Genomic DNA, 25,375 nt, shown 5'->3' on the forward strand with positions numbered 1-25,375 from the left:
ATTCTTGCCTCCCATTTTTAGACCATATAGGGTGACTTCCCGACGTTGCCATGGCATCTGTGAAGTGTCATGGTGCTGGTGGGAGTGTAGCAATGAGGACAACCAGCGGTCACTCTCGTCACCATATTGATTTTAGTGGGTTTTAGCCAGCTCCTTTACTGCAACCTGTTTTATTAGCAAGGTCTTTATGACTCGTATTTTGTGCCAACCTCCTATGCATCCTGTGACTTAGAATGCCTAACCCTCTGGCAATGCAGCCCAGTAGGTCTTAGCCTTATTTTACCCAGCTCCTATTTAAGATGGAGTTGCTGTGGTTCAAATGCCTCTAACACTGGGGCTTATAAAAAGAAAATTAATAAGATATTCAATGTTCAGAGTGACGGCTGTGGCTAAAATGTCACACCCACAGACAGAAAAGAGGAAAGAAAAGTAAGCTATTGAATGTTTAAGTGGGACTTAACAGAGGCCAAGACAGGGACAGAAAGACAAAAAGAAATGGGCAGCGGGAGAACAGCATGTCTCCTATGTGTGTGTGTCTGTGTGTCTGTGTGCGTGTGTGTGTCTGTGTGCGTGTGTGTGTCTGTGTGCATGTGTGTGTCTGTGTGTCTGTGCGTGTGTGTGTGTGCATGCATGCAACTCTCATAGTTAATTGGCTTGTGCCCATGGAGTTGGTAAGAGTGCGGCCACTAAGCTCACGCCTGAACACTGCTATAGGGGGCTGGGCAGAGGCTGAATCTGTCTCCAGGAAAGTAATTTACAGGAGTGGAGAGAAAAGCTCTGTGAGCCAGCGCCTGGGGCCTCTCCACTCTCTGGGACAGATCGCTGCCCGTATTTTCAGGGTCTGTCTTTCCACAAGATGGTCAAAGCCTCAGGCACAGGGCTGTGCTCAGTAAGTCTACAACAGCCACGTCAAGCAAAAGCAGAGACTTTCTTTGCACCCTCAACCTTTATTATTGTTTCAAGTCAAGGAAATAGGGAGATGGCTGGCACTGAACACTGGACTAATTTCCAAGATTTGTGGGTTCCAGGCCTGGCTGTCCCACTAACTCACATATGACTTTCCCTTTGTGGGTTTTACTTTCCCTATATAAAAATTAGGAGACTGGATGCTGATTTCTAAGGGATTTTCCAGCTCTGATAGCTTCATAAATATAGGAAGTTCATAATAAGAAGAGATACATGGGAACTCTAAGCAGCTACAGCATAGCAACATCGAAAATCAAATGGACCAGGGAGATGAGATATATTGGTTCAGAAAGTATTTGGCTGCAAGTAGCAGAAAATGTAACAAAGAATGGCTTAAGCTAAAAGGGTGTTATTTTCTCTTAGAATAACAACTGAATAGGTATAACCTGGAGTCTATGCTAGGTAGGAAAGAAGTGAAGTTTGGTTAGGGGTGATTGGTATTCAGCTAATGCACTTGGCGGATAAGAAAAACATGATAACTTCAGAGGCATCTGGCAAGCAAGGGAGAGAGGGCCAAAGAAGACCAGTGTGGTCTGTGCAGGGATTCAGTGGTTACCATATCAGAGGAAGAGTTTTGGGAGACAAAATCACCTGCAGGTGGCCTTGAGACAGGGTTGCTGAAGTGCAATGAGGAAAAAGAGGAAACCAATCTCATCTGGACTTTGTTCCTTTCTTAGCATCCCTTAGAGATCACAAGTTCTTATTTTTATTTTATTTTATTTTATTTTTGGGAGAGATGAGGTCCCGCTATGCTGACCAGGCTGGTCTCCAATTCCTGGCCTCAAGCAATCCTCCCGCCTTGGCCTCCCAAAGTGCTGGGATTATGGGTGTTCCAACCCAACCACAAACTCAATCATCCCCACTCCACCCTCTTCTGCCTTTCCCAACAGATACATCTAGAACATTAATAGAAGAGGTAGCAGAGGTGAGAACACATCAGCACAGATACCAATACCAGCCTGCCCTGAGTGGACAGTAACCGGCCTGCAAATGGCAAAGCTAGGAAGGAAAGGAGGCTGGTGGCATTGCAAGTCTCTACCTCAAAAGAGGAGGCACTGGGGTGGCAACATTGCCAATGGGCTAGAAGTAAGAGTGAGAGCCAGAAGAATCTACCCCACTGTCTGCCAGGTATACCACAGAAGCCAAGCAAACTGCTTCTTTCCTGGGGAGGGTCTCTGTGCTCCAAGAACCACGCTCATCCTAGCAACAGGAAGCTCTTTAGTGCCAGCCTATTGCAATGGACTTCAATGGCTATTTCTCCTGTTAATGCCTTTTCTGTTTTGCTCTCTCAAGATCTTAACTGCAACTGCCCCTATTACTCCAGCTGAGATTACAATTTTTGAGAAACCTGCAAACAGGACAGCTTTAGAGTGTACCCCAAATACAAGGACATAGAATCAAATTCCATGAACCCCTATAAATCATGAGTCCACTGGAATGGAAGCCCCATGGGGGCTAGACTTTGCTGTTTGCTCACTGATGATTCTTGAGTGATAAGAACCAGGCCTGGCACATAGTAGGTACCTTCTATGTGTGTTGAATAAGAGCAGCTGTGTCAGAGAGCTGCTCCAGCACTGCACCCAATAACATCCCTCCCTGCCAGTAATCAATCATCTTGCCAAAGACCAGGTCCTTTGACTCTTCCTTGCCTCTGGTGAAGTTTCTGTGCACCTGAGGTTAGGGAGTGAGCTCTCTTCCTCTTCACAGCCTGGTGTCCTAGGTACCTTGCCTCTCATAGAACTCGTTCCTATTTCTCACAAAGTCTTAACACTCAGATACCCAGCTTGCCAGCATTCAAACATGATGCTTTCCTCTGCAGCCTAGAAGACAACCATACTTGCCTTCTCAGGGTCAAAACAGCCTCAGAGCCTCCCAGAAGCCAGCTCTTGGGTTTCTGTCCCGCCCCCTCCCCTCTGCCACTTGCTAGGAGTTTCCACAAATGCTGTGGCCATGACTCATTTACTTGTTTGATGAGGCACAAAGGGGTCAAGGGGTGGAGGGAGCAAAGAGTCCCAGGCTGCCAGAGACTGGGCAGCTCAGGAGGAAGCAAACTCTAGGCAAACAATCACTCTTGTTTCCCCACTGCCCCACCAGCCCACCCATTCCTCATGGAAACAAAGTGGATCTGAGGTGAAACATCTGTTTTGCTTTGAGCAGATTTCATTTGTCTTTTCTTTTTCTCCTTTGTTTTAACCTCTCTCTGCCACTAGGAAGCTTGCCAGATCAACCTCACTTAATCCATCTCCTCAGGGACAACCAGCCTTCTAGAGGGACATTTTCCAGTTGACAGACTTTAAGGGATGATTTGTCCCTTTTCCTCCCTTGGACTACCATGTATCTGAACTGAGATCAGAGCATTAAACAATGTCTGCCCATTCCATTCACCCAACAGTTTTCTATTGAGAGGGAAGTACCAGCCCAACACTGTGCTAGTTGCTGGAGATACAATGATCAGAAAGACAGACATGGTCCTTTGGAAGCTTGCACTTGTATTCCAGTGCAGGAGACAGAAAAAGGAGCAAACCAAAAAATAAATAAGTCACCACAACTTGTGATACATGCTCAAGAGGTTAATAACCAGGGCATTTGGAAAGCTAATCATGGGGGCAGAGTCACAGAAGGTCATAGAAGATCAAGAAGTTCATTTCATGGAGACGACATTGAAATGGAGATACTGAGGATGACAAAGAGATAGCTATGGAAAGAAATGAGTGAAGAGGATTTTGAGAAAAAAAAGAGTAATGACTATAAGGGACAGAAAAGAGCTTAATGTTTTGTTATACAATTCTCAGAACTGTATAACAAAATTTTTATAAAAACTCTACTGACTTAAAACAGAGCTTAGTGAGGCAGAAGATAGTGGCACAATGAGATCAGAAAGGAAAACAGAGGCTAGTGTGGCAAACCTTGCAGCCCAGAAGGAAGCTTAGATTTTATTCAAGGTGCACTGGGAAGAACATCACTAAAGAACTCCGAAGAAGGTCATGGGTTCCCTGAGAGAAATCCCTGGGGGCCTTACTAGAGTGACACAGACTCACCCCTGCCTCATCCCCCAACTTTTGTCCTCACCTCCTACCCCCATGCCCAGTCCCAGCAACCGGGGTGTGGGTGGGCTAAGATCATGTTTAATTATTTCACAGATTCTTCCCTCCTCTGATAGAGGCCGTGAAAAGACATACAGTTCAAATCAGTCCATTTGGCAAACTCTGAGCAACTGGAAATTTTGGTCAATAGTCAACACTCAGCAAAAATGAGATTTTTGAATTATTGGAAGTTTCAATGATCCAGCCTCTACCTGTCTCCCATGACTGTGAATAATCCCAAATTTGTTATAGGACAGCACAGGCTTTCTTCAGCCAGAGGATGTTAGCCAGATATTTCTACTCTGGGTGGCTACAAAAAATGATATCTAATAACTGCCCAGACTTCTTGTGGTTGGAGACTCATGATACACCCAGATGTGCAGAGAAATTGTGCTTCTTTAAATTTTTATAATGGATATGACACTCCCCAGATCAGTGCTTTTCGATAAAATGTTCACATTCTCAGACTTCATTGCTCTCCCACCCTGTCTTTTCCCAATATGGTTTCTGGGCATAGGGGAATGGCTTCTTGTGTCCTAAAAGCAGTGAGGAGAGAAGAGGCCCTTGTATCCACAGATGCCCTCTGGATTCTTGGTGATCAATGCTGTAGAGTGGGACCATTTAGGAAGATGGTTCTATACTGGCCAATCTCTTGACATTGGCTGTGGAGGGCCTTGGCTGACACAACTCTATGGTCTAATTTCTCTTTTGGTTTGGCTGCAGCCCAGTAGCCCTAGCTGGTGGACCTGGCCCACCTTGGCTCCTGCTTTCATTATGGATGGTGCTGAGAGCTGGCTAGGACTTCCTGTGGTTCTAGTCCAGGTGAACCATTCCATACCTACAAGGCCTCTGTAGCCCTGCTCCAGAAACCCAGTCCCACTGCCCTCAGTGAGCTCATTTTTAGCATCTCAACTAGCTTCCCATCCCCAAGTCTAAATCCCGTCCATACCTCCCAGGACCCAGGACAGCTTGAGAGAACAAATCCCTTGTTCTTTCTCTTCCAAATCATGGGGACTCAATCAATTTTACTTTGATGTGGCCACTGCCAGGTTGGTGCTTTCCAGGTGAGCCTCTCCAAGAGGTAGGGAAGATGTTTCCTAGTCTTCAAATTTTATTAAAACTAGATATTTTGGATCTTTCTTAAGTGATTGCTCTCACCTGTCATTCCATGTCCTACTCAACGTCTTCCTTTTCCTTTTCCTTTTTCCTCATTTCTTTTCCCACAACCCCTTGAAGAACAAGCCTGGGTGGCCAGCCTTTGGGCTGGTAATTTTTCTATGTAATACATTCCTTCTTCCCGAGTTATCCATCTTAGTGATAATACAAGACTGTATATTTATGTTCCTCCCCTTTTTATCATCATCTGTGGCATAATTCTGAATAATTAATGGAATCTAAAAGGAGCATCTACTTGATCTTGATCTTTGAAGCATTTTCTTTTAGGTGGCAACATATAACCTCTATTCTTTCTCTCTAGATCCAAATACACTATCAGGTTTGGAGTAAATAGAACTTTGCAAATACTGTTTATTGATTTTCAATATTCATATAAATGTTCAAAAAGTTAAAAAGACCTTATGGTTACAAAATGGCATGTAAATATTATAAACTTGTAAATTTCAAAAGGATGGGATGCTTGACGAATACTGGAAGGTGAGTGGGTCAGAGAAAAGAAGAAGGGAAGTGATTGGACACTGACTTTATTCAGAAATAATGGAAAAACAAAAATATTTTCTAAATTTTTCAGTGTATAGTGTTTTTAATATATTATTTAATATAATAAACACACTTAATGGAGGGAATACTGGTAATAGGATAAATTTCTCAACTATAATACTATCAAAAGATGTGACTGAAGTATTAAAAGATGCTATTAAACAATTTTTAATGAAGGTAAAAACATGATATTTACATTTTTGGAGACAACCAACAGAAGGTCTAAAACTAGAAATCACTCTATGTTTTCTTCTGAGGAGTGAGGCTGGTACAAAGAGAATCATTTTACTTTTCACTTTATACATTTCTAAGCAAGGATTTATTTCCCCATGAGAAAGCCCTCGTGGGGAAGACCATATATGACATGAGTGTCAAAGACTGAAGAGTGTTTCATAGGAGACAGGAAGTGGGAGTTGGGAGGTGGTGCAGGGAGGAAGCCTCAAACACAATAGTCCAGTTTTGAAGACTGCCTGCATAGTGGTGGCAGGAGCAGGGAGGAAACAGATTGGGCACAGGAGCTGCCAATCTCAGAACTGATTTTTGGGGCACATTCTGACAAGACAGACCCTACAAAGAGGCTCAGCCGGGTAGGCATGGCCCTGCCAAGATGCCCTGTTACCTGGAAACAAGACACAGCAGTGTGAGAAGGGTGCAGATAGACGTCAGTATTCAGGTGTAAGACAGCTCTCCACCCCAGCCCCATGATGAGGAAGAACCCGGGCCATGGCTGTGGGTTGGGAGTTGCAGGCAGGGACACCAAGAAATCCATCCAAGCAAAGTGACCTCAGAGATCAAATGAAACAAATATAAACAAAATTCCAATCCAATAATCTGGATGCCAAAGAGTATAACCCAAGCACTCCGTGGATCCTCAGCACTCAATCTTAGGTATGGAAAGAAGGAGGAGGAGCAAAGGAAATTTCAGAAAAGACATATCAGAGCTTGGAGGAAAAAACATCAAAGGCCAAGAAAACAGCAAAAGCAAAGGCACAAAGAAGGGATAGCACCAAAATGAAGGAGATGATTAGCAGTGTAAACATGAGTAAAGCCCTAGGAGAACAAAGACCATTGTGAGAAAAGCTATTAAATCCTAGGGCTCATAAGAATTCTAATTTCCTCTCTACAATAATACTATTCACCCCCTTTTTTCTTCCTCAAATCCCATAAGGAATAAGGCAGATGCCAAAGGAGACACATCCTGGTGGTGATTCTGATGATTATTAATAAAGGGAGGGAGGGGCTATTAGAATAGGGAGGGAAAGAGCACAATCCGAAGTCTTCCCCAGTTGACTCTGAAGCACTTTCTCCATGCCTATCATCACTGCTCTATGAGCAGCAATACGATATTCTGCTCACACGACCTCTGGGCAGTTTACTCTCTCAAGTCTATGTTGGGCATGTTAGGTCCACAGTGGCTGAGATTAGTTGTGTCCTAGCTAAGACCTCTTTGCAAGTTGTTTCACCATCAAAATTATGTTTCAACTATTTTCATTCCTCCCTATCTCAAATCTCCTAACCACCCAAAGAAACTCACACAAATCCAAACCACTTTGCACGACTCAACATGCAAATATTTCCGTGAACTGAAACAGAGAAAGAGGTTAAGTCTATATGTGTTAGCCGCCTTTCTTTCCCTACTGTGCCCAAAGCACTTGTTTTCACTTGCTCAGTGAGACTCAAAAGACTAGGTGGCCATTCTTTTTCTCTCTGCAGATTAGAAATCTCACTTTTAGCAAGGTTTTGATTCTGTTAAAATTTCATTTCAAGAAATCATTTAGAAGAACCCTGTGGTTTGTTGTAAAATTTGCTCGTGCAGAAAACTGAAATTTTTGGTTAACTAGTATCAGGAATAGAGAGGTTCAGCTCTTTAAACACTATCAGTGACACTCAATGATCAGCCCAAACTACTGGCCTTGTAATGCCTACTTGTTTGTAAACCTGCAAACCTATGCTGTTGGTTTCAGGGAGACAAAAAGAAAGAATAAACCATGGCCTGGCCCCCAGCGAGTTATACACAGGGACTAGAGCAAGGATTGTTTTTGTAATTTACTGCAATTGAAACATGGAAACAACCTGAAAGTTCAGCAATAGGGAACAAGTTAAATAAAAATTAAAATATAATTTAAGTATAATTAAATGTATATATAATTTTAAATACAATTAAAAGTGTAATCATTATAAGACTGAAATACCTAAAACTATGCTGATAACAAATAATCTCCAAAATATATGGCTCAATAAAAAAGGAAGCTAAGATATAAAACAGTAAATATAGTGCGCTACCACTTGTGCACAAGGGAACTTATACTCGTTCCCTCATCCTCACCCCCACACACTCTCTGTGCCTCTATGTCTCTGTACATATTTATGTTGTCACAGAATAGCCCTGGAAGGATTCTCACTACACACACACACACACACACACACACACACACACACACACAATAATGGTTATCTCATTCAATAACTTTCAGAGTTTTAATTAATTAAATAGAAAATACATTCCCATGGTTCAAAAATCAAAAGGAATGGAATATATATATATATAAACATCTCCATCTCCTGTTCATAGCTTCCAACCAGCATCCCTCCAAGGAGGCAACCAATGTGACCAGTTTCTTGTGTATCCTTCTAGAGATATTTGATTCATTTCTCTCTCTCTCTGTCTCTGTGTATGTGTGTGTGTGTGTGTGTGTGTGTGTGTGTCTCCGATATGGTCTGGCTGTGTCCCACCTAAATCTCATCTTGAATTGTAGTTCCCATAATCCCCATGTGTCATGGAAAGGACCAGGTGAGAGGTAATTGAATCGTGGGGGTGGTTACCCTCATGCTGTTCTCATGATAGTAAGTGAGTTCTCATGTAATTGGATGGTTTTATAATGGGCTTCTCCACCTCCTTTGCTCTCATTCTTCTTCTTCCTGCTGCCATGTGAAGAAGGACATGTTTGCCTCCCCTTTCACCATGATTGTAAGCTTCCTGAGGCCTCCCCAGCCCTGTGGAACTGTGTGTCAATTAAACCTCCTTCCTTTATAAATTACACAGTCTAGGGTATGTCTTTATTAGCAGCATGAGAACAAACTAATACAATATTTTTTGTACCTTTTTTAAACCATGGGCATGTGTTGACTCTATTATTTATTTATTCTTTCTATTAAAGTCTAGATAATTTTAAAATGACCCATGGGAAGCAGACATGCAGAGAACAATGGCATGTTAGAAGACCTTGAGGAACTCAGATGCTTTCATGAGTTGAAGCACCAGGAAAGGCCCCAGAGAGAAGAAAAGGTAGACCTTATCACACCTTATCAAGTGTGTCTATGCAGAGAAAGACCTGGCAAGAGTGTCTATGCAGAGAAAAACCTGGAGATCAAGCTGCTCAATAGAAGAAGTGTCTAAGATGAACTAAGAATCTGGCATTTGAGTGCTAGGTATTTAAGACCAGACACAGCTTTCAGTGTCATTTCTATGAGGGAAAGACCCTAGATTCAAGGCGAGGCCCAGTCAGCACCTTTAGATAATCCTTCACCTGGCCAAACCGAGATAGAGGGGGAGAGTGTGGTTAGCATTAATGCTCAGGACTAAACTGTTTATGAAGCTATGTAACCAAATCCCACACTTTTCAGAAATACCAGTGTTGGTTTGGGCTTTTATAAGAGTTCCAACCCTTTTTATGACTTTTTCTCCAGCCTCTTTCTTATTCTCCTTTTGCTTTTGGTTTCACAGCATACTTTGGCCTGCTCCCCTTCTCTTCGATTTGAGCCAATTCATTGTTTCTCAGGAGAAACTGACTAAGAAGCAATTGCTCTTTGGACACGAATTCTTTTCATGGGGTGTTCTCACTTAATATCAAGTTCTCTCCAGCTTCTAAAGGCAAGAGAGAAATACCACTCAGGTCCCCACTTTGAGTGAGACCAGGAAGAGAGTCAGAGTTCTGAGAAACTTCAGAAATCCATGCTGTCTCAGAATGGAGGACCATGATCCACCTTCCAGGCCCTCATAGGTCATTCCCAGTCCGGAGATGTCAGGAGCATCTGCCTTCCATGGTGAGGCAGGGATCCCTTTGATTCATTTATGTCAGGCCACATGTAAGGAAGAGGGGAGTCACTGTCTATTTTACTGCCAAATATCTGGCAGCAGTTGGATCAGGGTTAACCCTTCTCTTCCAGTACAGACATAACTATTCCCTGAGCCTGCTGCAGTGTCCAAACCACCCCCAACACTCATTCCACTGGAAGAAAGCACTGAAGACCAGCAACAACCAGTTACATGACTGGCAATTCTTGTAAAGACAAGTCACAAAGCCATCATCAGACATTTGCAACTGAACTTCTAGAAAGCAAACTCACCCTTTGAGCCAAACTCAAACTTATATTTAAGTTCCAGCATTCACATCTAATGGACTGACATCTTGGCTTTGTCAAGATGTCAGTCCATTAGATGTGAGGGCTGAAATTCAAATATAGGGGGAGGTGGTGAGAAGATGTGACAGAGACATTAGAGCAGACCTATAGGGAAGAGCCACAAACTGAACTGGAACAGACCTCAGGAATTACCTAGCTCAACCCCATGATTTTACATTCAAGGAAATTGATTCCCAGGACTACCAATGTAATTGCAAAGCTAATTACTGACGGGAACAGGTAAATTCACTTTCGTACCAGGGCTTATTCCATGGGATTGATTCATGGAAGCATGCCACTTAAGAACTGAAGTGCTCAGGAATGAAGGTCTGAGATAAGAGTCAAGAATTTCAGAAGAATTGAAGGTACTTACACCTGTTACAAAAGATAAGGCAAAAAAGTCAGGTGTTCCAGTTATTGGTGTGCGACACACCACTCCAAAACTTAGCAGCTTTAAAATAAGAACAACACTTCTTTTGCTTGTGCATCTGAAATGTTGACAGATCTCTGTGGGGACAGCTCTTTTCTGCTTCACTCAGCATCAGCTGGGGAAGCTGAAAGGCTGGGATCACCTGAAGACTTGTTCACTTGTGTGTCTAGCTGTTGATGCTGGGACATAAGATGGAGCTGTGGCCGGAGCCCTGCATGTGTCATCTTCATGTGCTACTCGGAACATGGTGTCTGGGTTCCCAGTGGGGTGTCCTGAGAGAAAGGCAGGCACAAGCCAAATAGTTTTTACAACCTAGCCCTGGAAGTCACACAGCATAACATATGCCACATTTTATACGTCACGGCAGTCACAAAGCCTGTCCCATCTTCAAGGGGAGGGAAATTAGGCTCCAACTTTTGATGGAGGAATGCCAAATAATTTGCAGGCGCATTATAAAACCACCACAGTAGGCTACTTTTCAAAGCTAATTTAGGGGTTTCTTCCCAACTCATTACTGGGCCAGCCCTGGTCAAGATGTAAATGTAGGGGCTTCCTTGGGCCAACAAAAACTCCACAATGGTGGAATATCATTTCTCATTATCCTGGCTTCTGGAATTCCTGAGTCATCCAGCTCACCCCAGATTCTGTAGCTTAAGACTTAGGAATCTCAAGAATAGAACACAGAAAGTGAGTCAGCTCATTTTCCAGGTTCCTAAAGCTGAGAATTAAATTAAGTCCATCAGAATAATAAGTCAAGTGGCTAGTGAGAGTTCCAGTGAGGGAAGAATAGAGAAGCCACCTACCAACCTCTGACAAACAAGAAGAGAGTAATAATTTTAAAGTTCTAAAAAGGAAAAAAGAAAAAACCCCACAAACCTATGGTTTCAGATTTCCTAGGAATTCACTGGGAGAAGCTGGATCGGTCTCACCTTTTCTGGCTACTGATTACAGATCCATGGACACAAGGACGACCTCCCCCTCTCAGGTTTAATAAGGCCAGGCAAGATGCTCTCCAAGTTTCGCAGGCAAGGTGCAACTTGAGGGGACCAGAGTGCTCCCTAAACATTCATGTTTTCTTGGTGAGCTTTCTAAGTGCCTCCATCTCTCACCCTATAGCATTCTTCAGAGCCCAAGTAGAACACCTTCTGTCTGCCTATATTAAAATGTGAAAATTCATCACATTAATCTCTTAGTCTTTCAATTCCATCACCAAAGCTGGGGGTGAGGCGGGGACCCAAGGTCCTAAGGACACAGTATGATGAAGCCACACAGAATGGACAAACTTTGACAAATGAGGATGTCGAAGTCAGGTTATGGGCTACAGAAATTGTAAAAGTGGAGGGAAAGAGGAGAGGAAGGTACAGAATACCTGGGCAGGTGAGTTAGAATGAAGAGGAAGAATTACTTAAAAAGTGGAGAAGTATGAGCAGAACAGATAAAAGGAGAAGGAGCTCTAACACTCAACACAGATGATGAAAATTTGCTTCCAGGAGGGGTTAAGGAGCTGAATTCTCTACCTCTGTGAAAATCCACTGAGACCCACCATTTGTGGGCATTTATCTTCCATGGGTCTGATGTGTTGGATAGATAAGTACAAAGGGCCAAGGGAAGTGCGACCTACCACCTGATCTCATTAATTCTGCTCTCTCTCAAGCACACGTTTTAGGTATTTTGTTATGCAACTATTGTGCAAAAATCATAGCCTTTAGATTGCCCTGACTCTGGCCCCTAAGGAGTTAAAGTACATCTTCACCCTTCAGAAGACTCAGGGTCAGGCCTTTATGAATCACAATCTTAGAGTTCAAGGGGACTTTTGAGACCACTGTGAGGATCCCCAATATGACTCTCCCATCAGAAGCAGCTCCCTCATCTCCCAGAAAGCAGTCTCCTGTGGGCATTGTGCTCTCAGGGGATCTTGGAGGAGTGAATTGGGCTGGAGGACAAAGCCAAGATGTCAGTCCATTAGATGTGAGTGCTGAAACTCAAATATAAGGGGAGGTGGAAAGAAGATGTAACAGTGACAAAAACAGAGGAGGGGGCAGACAGAGGGGAGAGGGAAGGAGAGAAAAGAGACAGGAGACAGAGAAAGAAAGGAGATGGAGGAAAGAGAAAGAGTTCAGGCACACATTTGTATGTGCGTGTGTGAGTGCTCATGTGTGTTTAGAGAAACATCAGGGAGATGAAGAGAGACAGAGAGAAAGTGAAGGGAGGCAAAGCAGGGGCGAGGAAAAGAGGGAGAAGAGACAGGAGAGAGAGAAAGAGAGAAGAGGGAGGACAGAGAAATTGTGCAGGCACATGTGTATGTTTATTTCTATGTGCTCATGTGTGTTTAGAGGGACAACAGAGAGGAGAGAGACAGCAAGTGAAAGACAGAGAGAGGGCAAAGAGGAAGGGAAAGATGAAAAAAAAAAAAGTTGACACCTGAAAAGTCTTTCCTTATGTTGAGGCCACAGCAAATCAGATGATAATGAAATTCTGCATAGATTAAACGCCCATCAACAGAAAACTTGGAAGCAAATGAGGAATTATATCACAGAAACTCAGTGTCATGTAAATCTCACTGAACAGGGAAATCAAAATGTTAGCAACAATTACATTCTTCTTATAACAAAATGGGTTCCAAAAATGGAAAAAAAGAAGAATGGAAACACTTCTGGAAATAATTAAAGGGGGAGCAGGGATCATGGGTCGGGGGAGCTGGAGACAGAGGGAGGGGTGTGCTGGCAGTGATAAATATAGAACCATAATTTAAGAGACAGTAGGAAACGCTTTGTGTGTGTTAATTGGAAATGCATTCTGGAGGCTGCAGTTTGCTCACCATGAATGTCATGACCTTGGGTTCCTTGAGGGAATATGGTCTCCACCCTGTCCCCATGGTGAAGAGAAGAAGCGAGAAACCATGTCATTCAATGGATGAAAGAAGTTCCAGTTTATATGGTGGAAGGAACCATTTTTTTTGGTCTTGTTTTTTGTTTTTCTGTATTTCATTCTTTGGATTAAAGAGAGAAACACCGTGGGATTACAGCAAAGTCATCTTATTTGCCAAGGAAAGAGACTCAGAAATGAGACAGGTTGAAAACACTCTCATCCCATGCTGTAGTGGCAAGATGGAGTCTCCTCTCTGCTTTGGCCTCCTGAGATTCTGGTTAATCAAATGAGCATTTGGCCCAATGTAAATGGAGGTGCTGGGAACTGACTTTGGAAAGAGCATTTATACCACTTCTCTGGGACGGTTCTTTTCCCAGAGACCTGGCTGTGCGTCTCAGGATGGAGAAGAACGGGTCAGACTGGCTCACTGGAAAGCTCTAGTGAACTGCAAGTTGAAGTCTGTTATATATTTGGAAGAAAACTCTTGGTTTCTGAATGAGCAAAATGATCAAAGATAATCCTTCACTAAATTCCTGGCAACTCACTTCTACTCCTTTACTTATTTTTAAAATTGTTTCCTCCTTCTATGCTTAGTTCTAAAATGCTCTTGTTGTGTTCAATTGTGTTCAAAGATGACCTGAGGCAGTGATGCACAGGCTATAGTTGTATCCCAGATGTAAGAACATTAAGAGAAAAGCATGAACTTGATAAAAACACAGGCTCCCAAACCATCCCAGACATACCTAATCAAGATCTCTGGGGCTGGGAGGGTGGGGGTGAGGAGGGCAGGAAATCTACATTTATAGCAAGCTCCCAGGTATGTTTATGTGGCCATCCCAGCTCTGGTCTCCAGACATTTGGAAGCCGCTAAAAACAAAACTCCTTAAACTCCTTATTTTGTAACTATGTAAATTAAGACTTGGATATGGAAGTACTACCAAAGGCCACACACAGCTGGACTAGAACTCAAATATGTCACTTCTCAGTCCAGAATTTTTTTTACTATACCTGAATCTCCTTCAAAGCATGACAAAGGCCTAAATTCTGTCTACCACCTCAGTCATTCCTGAGCCTACATCTAGAAATTCCATGGTCATGATAATTGATGATGATGATGATGATGATGGTGGTGGTGGTGGTGGTGGCAGTGGCAGCAGTGGTAAGCTAATGCTCACCTAATGCCTACTATTTGCTTGCCATTATATAATAACTTATTTAATCTTCAAAACAATTCTAGGGGATAGGCTCTATAATTGAATTAAGGCACAGAAAAGTCAAGGAAGTCATGCAAGGTCACATAGCTAGCAGAAGGTGGGACTGGGATTCAAGCCCAGGACAGGCAGAAGACAGAAGTGAGCCACTTCCTTAAAACACATCTCTTTGCATTTTAGTACTTTTCCTTTTTGTCATGCATGATGTTCTCATTGTCAGTTACCTCTCTCGACCTTAACTTTTCTCCTTACTTCCTCCGCCTTCCCCGCCCACCTGTTTGTAGGTACAACAGAATATGGCAGAATGATCCTGGAATGAAGGAGAAACACTCAGCAGGAACCCCAAAGATGACTAGGGATATAGGCAAGGACTGTGGCTTATTAAGGTAAGTGCTAAAAGGTCTTCTTAGGAGTAAGCATAACAGGCAGAGCCAGGCATAGAGCCAACTAATGTCATGCTTTCTCTTCTCCCAAACCCACCCCAGGTTCCTACAAAATTGAAAGCAGGATCCAAATAAGAATCAAAGTCAGCATTAGCTTTATTTCTTTGCCCCCAAATACATTGATTCTGCTTTACTGTGTTGGAGGACATGATTTGAGCCTTCTTTGGTTCAGAAAGATGTATAGGGAACCTCCTTTCTGCCATCTTCCTGGCCTCCCTCATACCCATAATTGAGATACGAGGACCCATCTTGGAATAAGTAGAGAAGGAAGAGAAAATTCTAAGCTAGTTACTATAAGAGAAAGGCCACCAAAGCAGTGACCTTGGACACAAGCTCAGCAATCAGATGAGTTCTTCCTCCTCCTTCCTTGGTAGGGCTGGGCAGGGGTCAGGGGCTGGGGGCATATTGGGGGAGTAGGCGGGAGGAGTCAGAAGTCTTTCTCTGATTGTATTCTCTCCTGGGGGATGAAGAAGAAGTCCCTTCTCCTCTACAGAAGTATGAAGAGTAGGGTAGTGGGTGTTATCTACTAACACCAGGGCTTGTCTCTGACATGCTCCGTGGCTGTCTCTATGCACTAACTACTCTGTAAGTGCTGCAAGCTCTTTGGCCTCTATTTCCTCAGTGCAGCTAATTTTCCTTGAGTCATTCATACTCTCTTCCATTCTCCTCTTGTGACCAAAGAAACCCTGAATGTTGAATAGAAGAAACCCAGCTCCATGACCATGCAAGCAATGGCTTTGAACATGTACAAACAGGTTAATTCACCTCTGGTCCATGCTTCCAATAACAATGAAAAGTCAGTACAAAGCATTAACCCATTATGACATAACATTATCTTGGTTTTCCTTGCTTGCTCAAAATAAGAGCAAGTATTCTTGATTGGGAAGAGAAGTGGGGCAGAAAGATGATAAAAGAATCTTAGGGAGTACTGAGGATCATCACTACCACTGGACGCCAGAGCTGAATCCATGGAAGGTACTGCTTAACTCCAGAGAGGCCCTATCTGCCTTGCCTGCAGCATCTCCAGCAGGAAGCTCTCAGTGTATGATCCACCTCCGCAGCCCCCTGGGAAAGCTGTATCATGAACATTTGGGATCATTTCATATTTCATAAATGGGCTTAACTCACACTCATGAGGTCAACTGGAAGGCCTACTGGATTTAATTATGCTAGAAAGGGAGTCAACCAGAAACATCACGCATGAAGCAGCAGAGAGGCAGCTGGGAGAAAGTGAGCAAGCAGAAGGGAGATTTGATGTGATATGAATCATCCCACTAGGATGAGGGGCCGAACCATGCAGCACCCCATGGGGGGAAAAAAAACAAAAAAACAACCAGCAGTCCCTGAGCCAGACAGAATCCAAAGGAGATTCTCATCCCGATCTATTTCCAGGAAGGCTTTAGGAAGCTGGTTGAGTTTATGTCACATTGGTGAGTGCAAATTAAGCCGTGTAACATGCTACACACTGTTGTGTCCGGATCCTTAAAAAAAAGTGATAAAGCTATCGAAGGTGTTAATACATGCAAACTCTTTCTTCCCATATTAGTTAGTTCTAAGTTCTGAGTCTAGGGTATGAAGTCTACAGATTTGTATAACTTGACTCGGGGCTAACTTTGATGGAACGAAGAACAAGAATACATGTGAAATCATGGAGGAGAGACACTGACAGAAAGTCACAGAGGTGAAAGAAGAATGAGGAACTGGTGAGCACAGACTTCCTATAGTGACATGGATTCATGGAACAACAGAAGGAACACATTGACTAAACCAACACAGGCCAGTAAGATAGGTCAGGGCCAGGCTCCTAGGAATTGCTGTGGCAGAGGCTGCTCAATTTCTTCCAAATCATTTCTCTTTTTCTTCCCTAATAATACACTTTTTAGCTGAGCATATTGCTACTCATGAAAAAGATAGGATTTTCCAGCCTTCTTTGCAATAAGTGTGGCCACGGAACTAACTTCTTGCCAATGGGATATAAATGTGTGTGTCATATGGCAGCCCCCTGTAATCTCCCTTAGGAGACAGATGGCATGCTCTCTTGGCCTCTTCTTTATCGTCCCTTTCTCCACCTGCTGCCTTAAATATAGATGGCACCATCTTGGGCCATGATGATAAGGGCCACATTCCAGAGATGGTAGAGTGATGAGCTCCATGGAGACTTAATTTGCAAGAATGTTGTAGAGCAGAATTGTCACATCAGTCCTGGAAGGCTTATCTCCAAACCTTGTGTTCCATCTCTGAGAGAGACAGCCAACACCCTGGAATGAATGGCTGTCTATTTGGGACCAGGTTTAGCTGCAAGTGACAAAAACAACTAAAATAACTATCATTTAAATGAGATAGAAGTCTTTTTGTTTTTCTCATATAAACAAAGATCCACCTCCTCTGTTTAAAATCTTCTCTCATCTCTAGGACTAAAGACTATTACCAGGTAACAGTTAATCCTCTCTTCTCAGAAGTAAATTATTCAATTGGGCCACCTCTCTTTGAATGTAGGCCTTCTTTTCCCACCATGTCTCTTCATTGTCCTCTTGATATCTGCCCTTCCATTCTTCCCTTTATTCCTTTTGAGTTTGGGAGAAAATCCAGTTAGGGGCTAAAAATGCCTTAAGTCAAAGCAAAGCTCCAGGAAGTCTGCAGAATCAGCCATATGACTTGAATGTTGGGCCAGCAAGCCAGCAGAAGGGCAGATTGGCTTAAAACCAACTCAACGTCCAGCTCCCTGAACATGACCCTCGAGGCAGTGCAGCCCCAAGAAGAGAGAGAGAGGAAGTGGGCTTCCAGTACGGGAAAGCCTACACACTTGAGTGGTTCTGCAGGCCCAAGGCCAAGATGCACAACACCCCCCAGCTGCCTCCCAACCCCGATCATTTGGGATTGCCTCACCCCTGCGCTTTTTCATTACCTGACCTAAGGACCTCCTGAGGCAAATAAAGTTCTCCATGTAGGGTGAAGTTAGTGAAGTGAAAATAATAAACTTTCATGAGCGTGTTTCAATTTTCACTTGTGTTTATGGCCAAAGGTGTTTTTTATTTTAATAATCGCTGCTGGAACAAGGGCAAGCCACATGCTGCTAACTTGTTAAAGAGAAGAGGAAGGAGGAGAGAGAAAGAGAGAGTGAATGAGAGTGAGAGTCTGTTAAGCTGTAAATTTCCCAACAGCCTGCTCTAATCCTTCCAGTTTTGAATCCCACCCTTAAAACCTTAATGACAGAGAAAGGGATAAAATATTATCTGGACCATGTTCTGTTGACAGTTTGTCCTGGGCTCATTTTAGCCATGATAATTCAGTGATTTTTGCGTGTGTGTGTATGTGTGTGTGTGTGTGTGTGTGTGTGTTTTAAGGGAGAGACATCAGCATTCTGTGGTACCATTTCATAATGTAGAGTGTGTAAAAGGGAAGGAATTTGGAAGAATCAGGCTCCTTCCAGTTGGACATCAACTTGACCGTTGTTTTCAGCTCACTTTATCTGGCAGAGTTTCTGTTTGCTTTTAAATGTCAGAAAAGGTTAAGAAACCTTTGAAATCTGCAAAAGATTTTCTAGACGTATGAAGAGGATGTCCACCCTATAAAAGCATAAATTAATCACCCCTCCCCACTTTTGAAATTGCCTTTTAAAGGGAATATATCTGAGGAATCAAATTAAAGACAAAAGAATTCAAATAAATGCTCATTTGTGGGTCTGAGTATTTGACTTCAGAATGAGAGGACCTGGAAGTATATAAATGTTATATTTCTCTCTGTCTTTATCATCCGTTCTAACTCACATTTTCCCAAATCATGAAGATTCAAGAGAAAATACTGTGGCTCAGAGAGCATTAACATATCCCCTGGCCCTACCTCTAAAGCTGGCTGCAGTAGTGAGGGACTTAAGGCCCCCAAGTGACTAATGAGCCCTCTGTATGTCTAGAAGGTGCTTTTTTTTTTTTTTTTCCACTATCACTGGTGTCTAGTACAAATGCATGGGGTGAATGAGCAGATACAAGCTCTCCAAGTCTCAGTAGACTTTCCTATACAGTATGTGCCAGTCTGCAGACCACCACCAGAGTGTACAGAAAATATACCTCTCTGAGGTCAGGGGGAAGCGTTAATAACTAACTTTATAGTTTAAGATGCTACTCTGATGTACTTAAGTTCAATACTTTCAAGAACCTATCACCTTCCAAAGGCAGAGGCTAAGTCTGGGTGCTCACAGAGGACAAAAGCCTGTGGGCTCTCAGGCCACCTGTTCACCTGAGTGCCCACGGAGACATTCTTTGAGCATCTGGTTATCAGTGGCTATCAATCCAAGCAGATTGCTGCTGAATTGTCCTTTGCTCCTGTCACCTGCCTGTTTAGGCCCAGGGGCTTTTCTTACTGCATTTGCAGATACAGGTTCCATTATGTTGTTCTGTGCCCTGCAAAGGCATGGAAATCTCAGTAAGGAACCATATGCTGAGACTCACAGCACAGATATTTCCTGCCTGGGATTCTGTATAAGAAGCAGGGCCTCTCTTTCCATGACCTACGAAAAGTATGATCTTACCACTTTCCCTTTCATTATCTTCCCCACTTCTGCCTGAGGGAACATTTTCTAGGATGGATCTTTCCAGGCATTTTTTTTCTGCGTTTTGAGTTCTCCCCATCTCCCTAAGGTTGTGGGCTTTAAAGACAAAAGCTACAAATAGCCTTTTATTTCTATTCTCTAGCACTATCTTAGCCCTTCTTTGCCCTGAGAACATAACACTGAATTGAAAAGTGTGTGTGTGTATATGTGCCCATGCAGCTACACACATGTGTACTCAGGCACATACAGGGGCTAGGGAGTGGATGTAGTAAAGTATTGGAGGGGAGAAAGTCAGTTTATATCTTTAAACTCTTCTTCTATGTTTATAAATACACAAAAGTGGGGTGAGGAGCTTTTGATACTCCCAGCATTGAAATACCGACTGTGGAACCTTGTCATTTTTAGTTCTTAGAAAGTTATTAGATAATTAATCTAAGCAGCGTATATGGTTTATTTCCCTGAAATTGCTTCTGCTTAATCTCTGTGTTCAATAAACTGGAGTAGAAATAGAGTTGAAAGGGCTCTGATTTTCTCATGCAAGCCTTGGAGGACAGGACTGAAGAGACTTACCCTGAAGTAACCATAGAAGGACAGCCCACAAGGACTTTCCAGCCCTCTGTTCCAGGGGTCAGGCCACATCATTGCGCAAGCAGTTGAAGGTAGTGTTTACAGGCTGGGTGGTCAATATCAACAGCAAAGGGAGGAGGGCATGATGTGCTGTGACACTAAGGAATCACTAGTTTTCTAAGGAGCAAGTCCCACCCCAAAGAAATAGAGCTAATCTCGCAACTTGGCACCTAGAAGGGGAAAGGCACAAGTCAGAGTAGCCTCACAAAGCAATGAGGTGCCAATTTCCACCTCATCCTTAAGTCATAATTCTCTAGGCCTCAGATCACTCAAGCTAACCACTCCTGCCAGCCGAGGCTTTCTCCCATCCTATTCATTACAGCACAACCCAGAACTCTTACCATAACATGCAGAACAACAGGCCAAACCATGAGGTGAGGGCTGCAGCCAGGTAAAATGTATTTTATATCCATAGGGAGAGCAAGCCTTTATAAAATATTTAGGCATCTTAAATCTCAATGTCTCCAGCTCAGTCGTCCTACTTCTGGAGTCCTTTCCCTACTCACTTTCCTGGCATCCTCCTCCTAATAAATTCAGAACATTTCTGCTGTCATTTCTTCCAGAGGATAATTGTAGATAGGAAGAAGTTAAACGTGGGGGTCTTCAGACCTGTGTTGGAGCCCAGCCCCTAACAATAGCTGGATAATTCTGAGCTTAGTAATCAGCATATGGGAGACCTCCACTAAGTGTCTGTCAAGCTGAATCCATCCACAATCTCAGGAAGATGCTATCAGTAATTTGCACCTTCAGCACATATTTGTTCTAAAGCATGGCTACCAACTTTTTCTGTGTGCATATTATTTTTAAAAACCAAGAAATTTTATAAACCACTGTCTTATGATTAATATCTATTAATAGAATACATCAGAACCCAAAGCTATATAAATTCAGCACCCTCTGAAATATGACTCATTTTTTAATCAGAATATCTACTGTGTTTAAAAAATCATAGTACATATATGTGCATAGTATATTATCTATTAAATCTATTATAATACTTTGTTTAAAATGCAAATTTCTGAGGCCCAACCCTAGAATCTCTGATCCAGTGGATTTGGAAGTAGAGTCCCATAATCAACATTTTACCCACTGGTGTGTGTGAGTGTTCTTGTTCTTGTTTTTGTTTGAGATGGAGTCTCACTCTGTCACCCAGGGTAGAGTGCAGTTGTTCAATCTCGGCTCACTGCACCCTTCACCTCCTGGGTTAAAGTGATTCTCCTACCTCAGCCTCCTGAGTAGCAGGGATTACAGGAGCCCACCAGCATGCCCAGCTAATTTTTGTATTTTTAGTAGAGACAGGGTTTCACGATGTTGGCCAGGCTGGTCTTGAACTCCTGACATAAGGTGATCCTCCTGCGTTGACCTCCCAAAGTGCTAGGATTATACGTGTGAGCCACCACACCCGGCCTGGTGTGTTTTTTATAATAGTGGTAAAAATAAAAAACACTGTCCCGAGGGGGCTTACTTGAATTAGACGTCTATTTACTATGGCAGCTTTCATAAATTAAGTAAATAGGGCTTTAGTTTTTAGGCCATTAATACTTTGTATTAGCTTTTCTCATCATCTGTCCTTAATGTTTTGTGAGGTACATGAAGGTAACTATCATGAAGATTCGTGGGAAATACTGGTTCAATGGCTAGGTCATCAGATTGCAGAGGTGATAAAGATGGAATTTAGTACCTTGTGAGTATCTATTAAAGAACACTTTTTCCAATTTTCTTTGTCTTTCACTGTATAGGCTTAAAGCCTGCAAGTGTCATTTCTAGCCCTGCAAAGAGAAATGAAGATTGTGTTACTTGTCATTGGCTCCACACCAGTTTTACAAACTCAGTTTTGGCCAGAGTTATTCCTTAGTTGTGTGTCTTCCAAATCACACAATCCAGAGATCCATAATTGAACAACTCATGTAGTGCTAGAAGTTTAGCTCCCCTTCTCCAATAAACATGGGGATGACCATAGCATCACTGTTGCTGGTCTGGGCATGGCCTAAGGCTTGTCCATTTGGGAGTCCAATTAGAGAATATGGATGGTTTCAGAATCCATTTTGTCTAAAAAGAAAGGAACTTGCCCCTTTCAATAATGCTGTGGAATTTCCAACCTGATTATTAAGAGCTCTGATGAGTCAAACTTAGGCTGGGTTTCTGGCTTCGCATAACTCCCACATTCTTTGAGTTTTGGATTTCTCCAGAATCCATCACATCTAAGACCCACAATGACTTCAGTTCCTATATTATATTAGAGATCTGAGGAGCATAGCAAGAGTCTGCTTCCCTAGCCCTAGTTGCCATTTAATTCAGAGAACAGAACTCTTAATTTATATTTCCCTTGACAAACAATGGCTTGACTTACAAAGAAAAGGCGTCTCAGGAACTTGGACAAACTTGAGAGGAGAATTAAATTAGAGGTTAAATTAAATTCAGCCTCCCCACTTCAGCCAGGTTCTGCCATCTCTAGTTACTATAAACAATTGGGATTCTGAAAGTGTTGAAAAAAATACATTGACAATCTGCCCCAAAGGAGAAAGGAATTATAAGACCATTTTGAGCCTCTATGCTTCTCAGCAGTAATATGGTTATACAGGACAAATTTAGCCCAGAGAAAGACACCTAGCTACTGTTCCACTAAACCCTTGGAAAGGGGAGTAAATGGTCCCAACATTTGTCATTTGTCGGCAAAGTCTTCTTCTAAGACATGCATGGAATCCATAAAATAATAGGCAACGTCTCCTGGCTCTCTCTCTCTCTCCCTCACTCCCCACCACCTCATGCCCCACAAAAGGAAAGGGTAGATTTTCATCCTACTTTGCAAACATTTGGGGAGTATCAACCTTGTGCTAGGATTTCTATAGGCCAAAATGTTGAAGATAAGGGCCACAGAACATGTGTAACATAAGATATGCCATGCAGAGATAGAAATTCAAGCATCATTTTGTGTTGTCCTATGCTTCCTATGAACAAGAAAATTACTTTTTTTTTTTTCAAAATATACAAACCAGAGAAGGGGCACTGATTAGCTTTGCCTTGGCTTCAGTGGTTGAGGTATAGTTCTGTAATGCTGTCTTCCTTTCTGCAAAACTGTGGCAGCCATCATCTATCCTAATTTTCCAACTTGAGGAAACCTACTTCCACCTTGAGAAAGACTCCTATACAGAAACATTTAGGGACTCGTAAAGGCAAACTGAGCAAAGACAAGATGTGTGCTTTTCTCACTGTGGCTTTGGTCAAGTCTGTTCCTCTCCTGTGGCCATGGTTTCCCCATATGTATGAGACAGCCAGACTAGACCTCCAAGGTTCCTTTGAACTGAAACAGTCTACTGGTCTGTAGGACTCTGCCTCCCCTTCACCTCCACCTCCCCACATACACACACAACTCCCTTCTCTGCCTTGTGGTAAAACCCTGGCTCCCTCCTTTTTATTCTTGGCTTCTATACCCAGGGCCCCATACTGTCAGAGGAAAAGGAGTAGAATAGATATTCCATACTAAACAATTAGAGTCTGGCTGTTATTTGTGTTACTGCCTCCAGGTTGGGGGTGGGATAGTATTTCCATTTTAGTAAGACCCTATGGGACTTCAGCATCAGTACAGTTGATAGAAAAAAGAAAGAGGAAAGGAAATAACAGACTTTCCAAAGATCTTTACTGGCCACTCAAGTCTCAATGTGCCATTTTTATGAATAACATGGTCCTAGAAAAGTCTATCTCACAGAAGAGGAGGGAGCCATATTTCAGAACCATTAGGAGAGAGTGAAAGGAAACAAAGGCTTTTGGGAATTTCAGCAAGAGGAAGGATTAAAGCAAAAAGGTTGCTGTTTAGGATATGCAGGGAGAAAAAGACCTGAGCTGATCAGGGATAGTGAGTCCGTATGCAAAGGCTGCTAGCCTGGAAGACATGGCTAAATGACCATAGCTTCCCATGCAGTCTCAAATTGCCTCTCAATGCAGCCTCCAGGAGCTGCCACCATTGATCTATTGTTAGGGGAGGCTGAGCTTCCTGGACATCCATTAGGTTATACTGAAATAGGCAATTGCAGACCTGACAGATAGGAGTTAGAAAAGAGCAGGGGAGCTCCTCTGACATTTTCAGGGTGATGGCATGAGCAGCTAACCTGATGCCTAATGAGCAGGGCCACATCGGAGATCGAAATGCTTGAACCATGGTTGACCTCAAATTCTAAGGGGTCATGGCAATATACTGTTCTCTCTGCTACTGAAAGTAGAAGCCACCTCTACAGCCCATCAAGTTCCCTGTCCAGTCTCTCCTTGAGAACTTCCAGGAGCAGGGAGCTCACTACTTTTTGAGTCTGCTTCATTGCCAGGCAGCTCTATTAGGAAGTTTTTCCTTGAGTTGAGGAAATAACTTACCTGTCTGTAATATGCACCCACAGAGTCTAATTCAGTCTTCTGAGACCACACAGTGGGAAAGAAATAACTAGGGAATTGATTAAAATCCTGTTGTCGAATAGAAGAGCTGAGAGGGATACCCAATTTACTAACTAGCCTGCAGCTATTCAGCTCCTGTGGAAGTCCAATAAGGTAAGTCCCAACACCTAGGGCAGGCTTTGCACATGGAAAAGTGGCCAGAAATGTGGGAATTACAGGACCAGAGAACCTGAGCATGATCAGAAGTTCTCAACATCCAGGGATATAAAGAGTGGAAAAAATAAGTTATCGCTAGGGTCACTCTTATTATTTATGTATAATTTGTTCTCAATATCTTCTCAACGCCTGCAACAGGGCTTGGCATATGTGAGATGCTCAATAAATACATGTGGAAAGAAGGAATCTCTAACCAGAACCTTGTTAATGGCTCTAAGTTTTCATCATCAGATCATTTATGCAAACAACATTTAATAACCACTGCATGTGTGTTAGGCACTGGAGAGTTTAGAGATAAATGTGACATGAGCTCAGAACTGAAAATCTGATGGGGGAGGAAAAATATTTACCCAAGTAGCCATAAGTGCACTAAGAAAGGGTCAAGATAAGATATGGTGAGCCCCCTAAACACAGGGACATATTGTAAAGAGAGTTAACAAAAAGCCTTGATGTAAAAACTCTTCAACTAGTGTCACTCTGTTAAACTT

General features: G+C 42.8%; 2 long non-coding RNA genes across 5 annotated transcripts in view; one reads left to right on the forward strand and one right to left on the reverse strand.

Annotated features, from left to right (window-relative positions):
• Nucleotides 1-25,375, reverse strand: part of LOC100936373 (uncharacterized) — a 512,798-nt gene that overhangs the window by 205,926 nt on the left and 281,497 nt on the right. The window lies entirely within an intron of this gene.
• The window catches only part of LOC129058130 (uncharacterized), a 35,497-nt gene continuing 22,559 nt past the window's right edge, over nucleotides 12,438-25,375 (forward strand). Inside the window, exons 1-2 of the long non-coding RNA XR_008523019.1 lie at nucleotides 12,438-12,564; nucleotides 14,960-15,061. This is a non-coding gene — a long non-coding RNA (uncharacterized LOC129058130). The remainder of the gene's footprint in view (nucleotides 12,565-14,959; nucleotides 15,062-25,375) is intronic.

Source organism: Pongo abelii, chromosome 11 (genome assembly GCF_028885655.2).
Source record: "Pongo abelii isolate AG06213 chromosome 11, NHGRI_mPonAbe1-v2.0_pri, whole genome shotgun sequence".
Lineage (NCBI taxonomy): Eukaryota > Metazoa > Chordata > Mammalia > Primates > Hominidae > Pongo > Pongo abelii.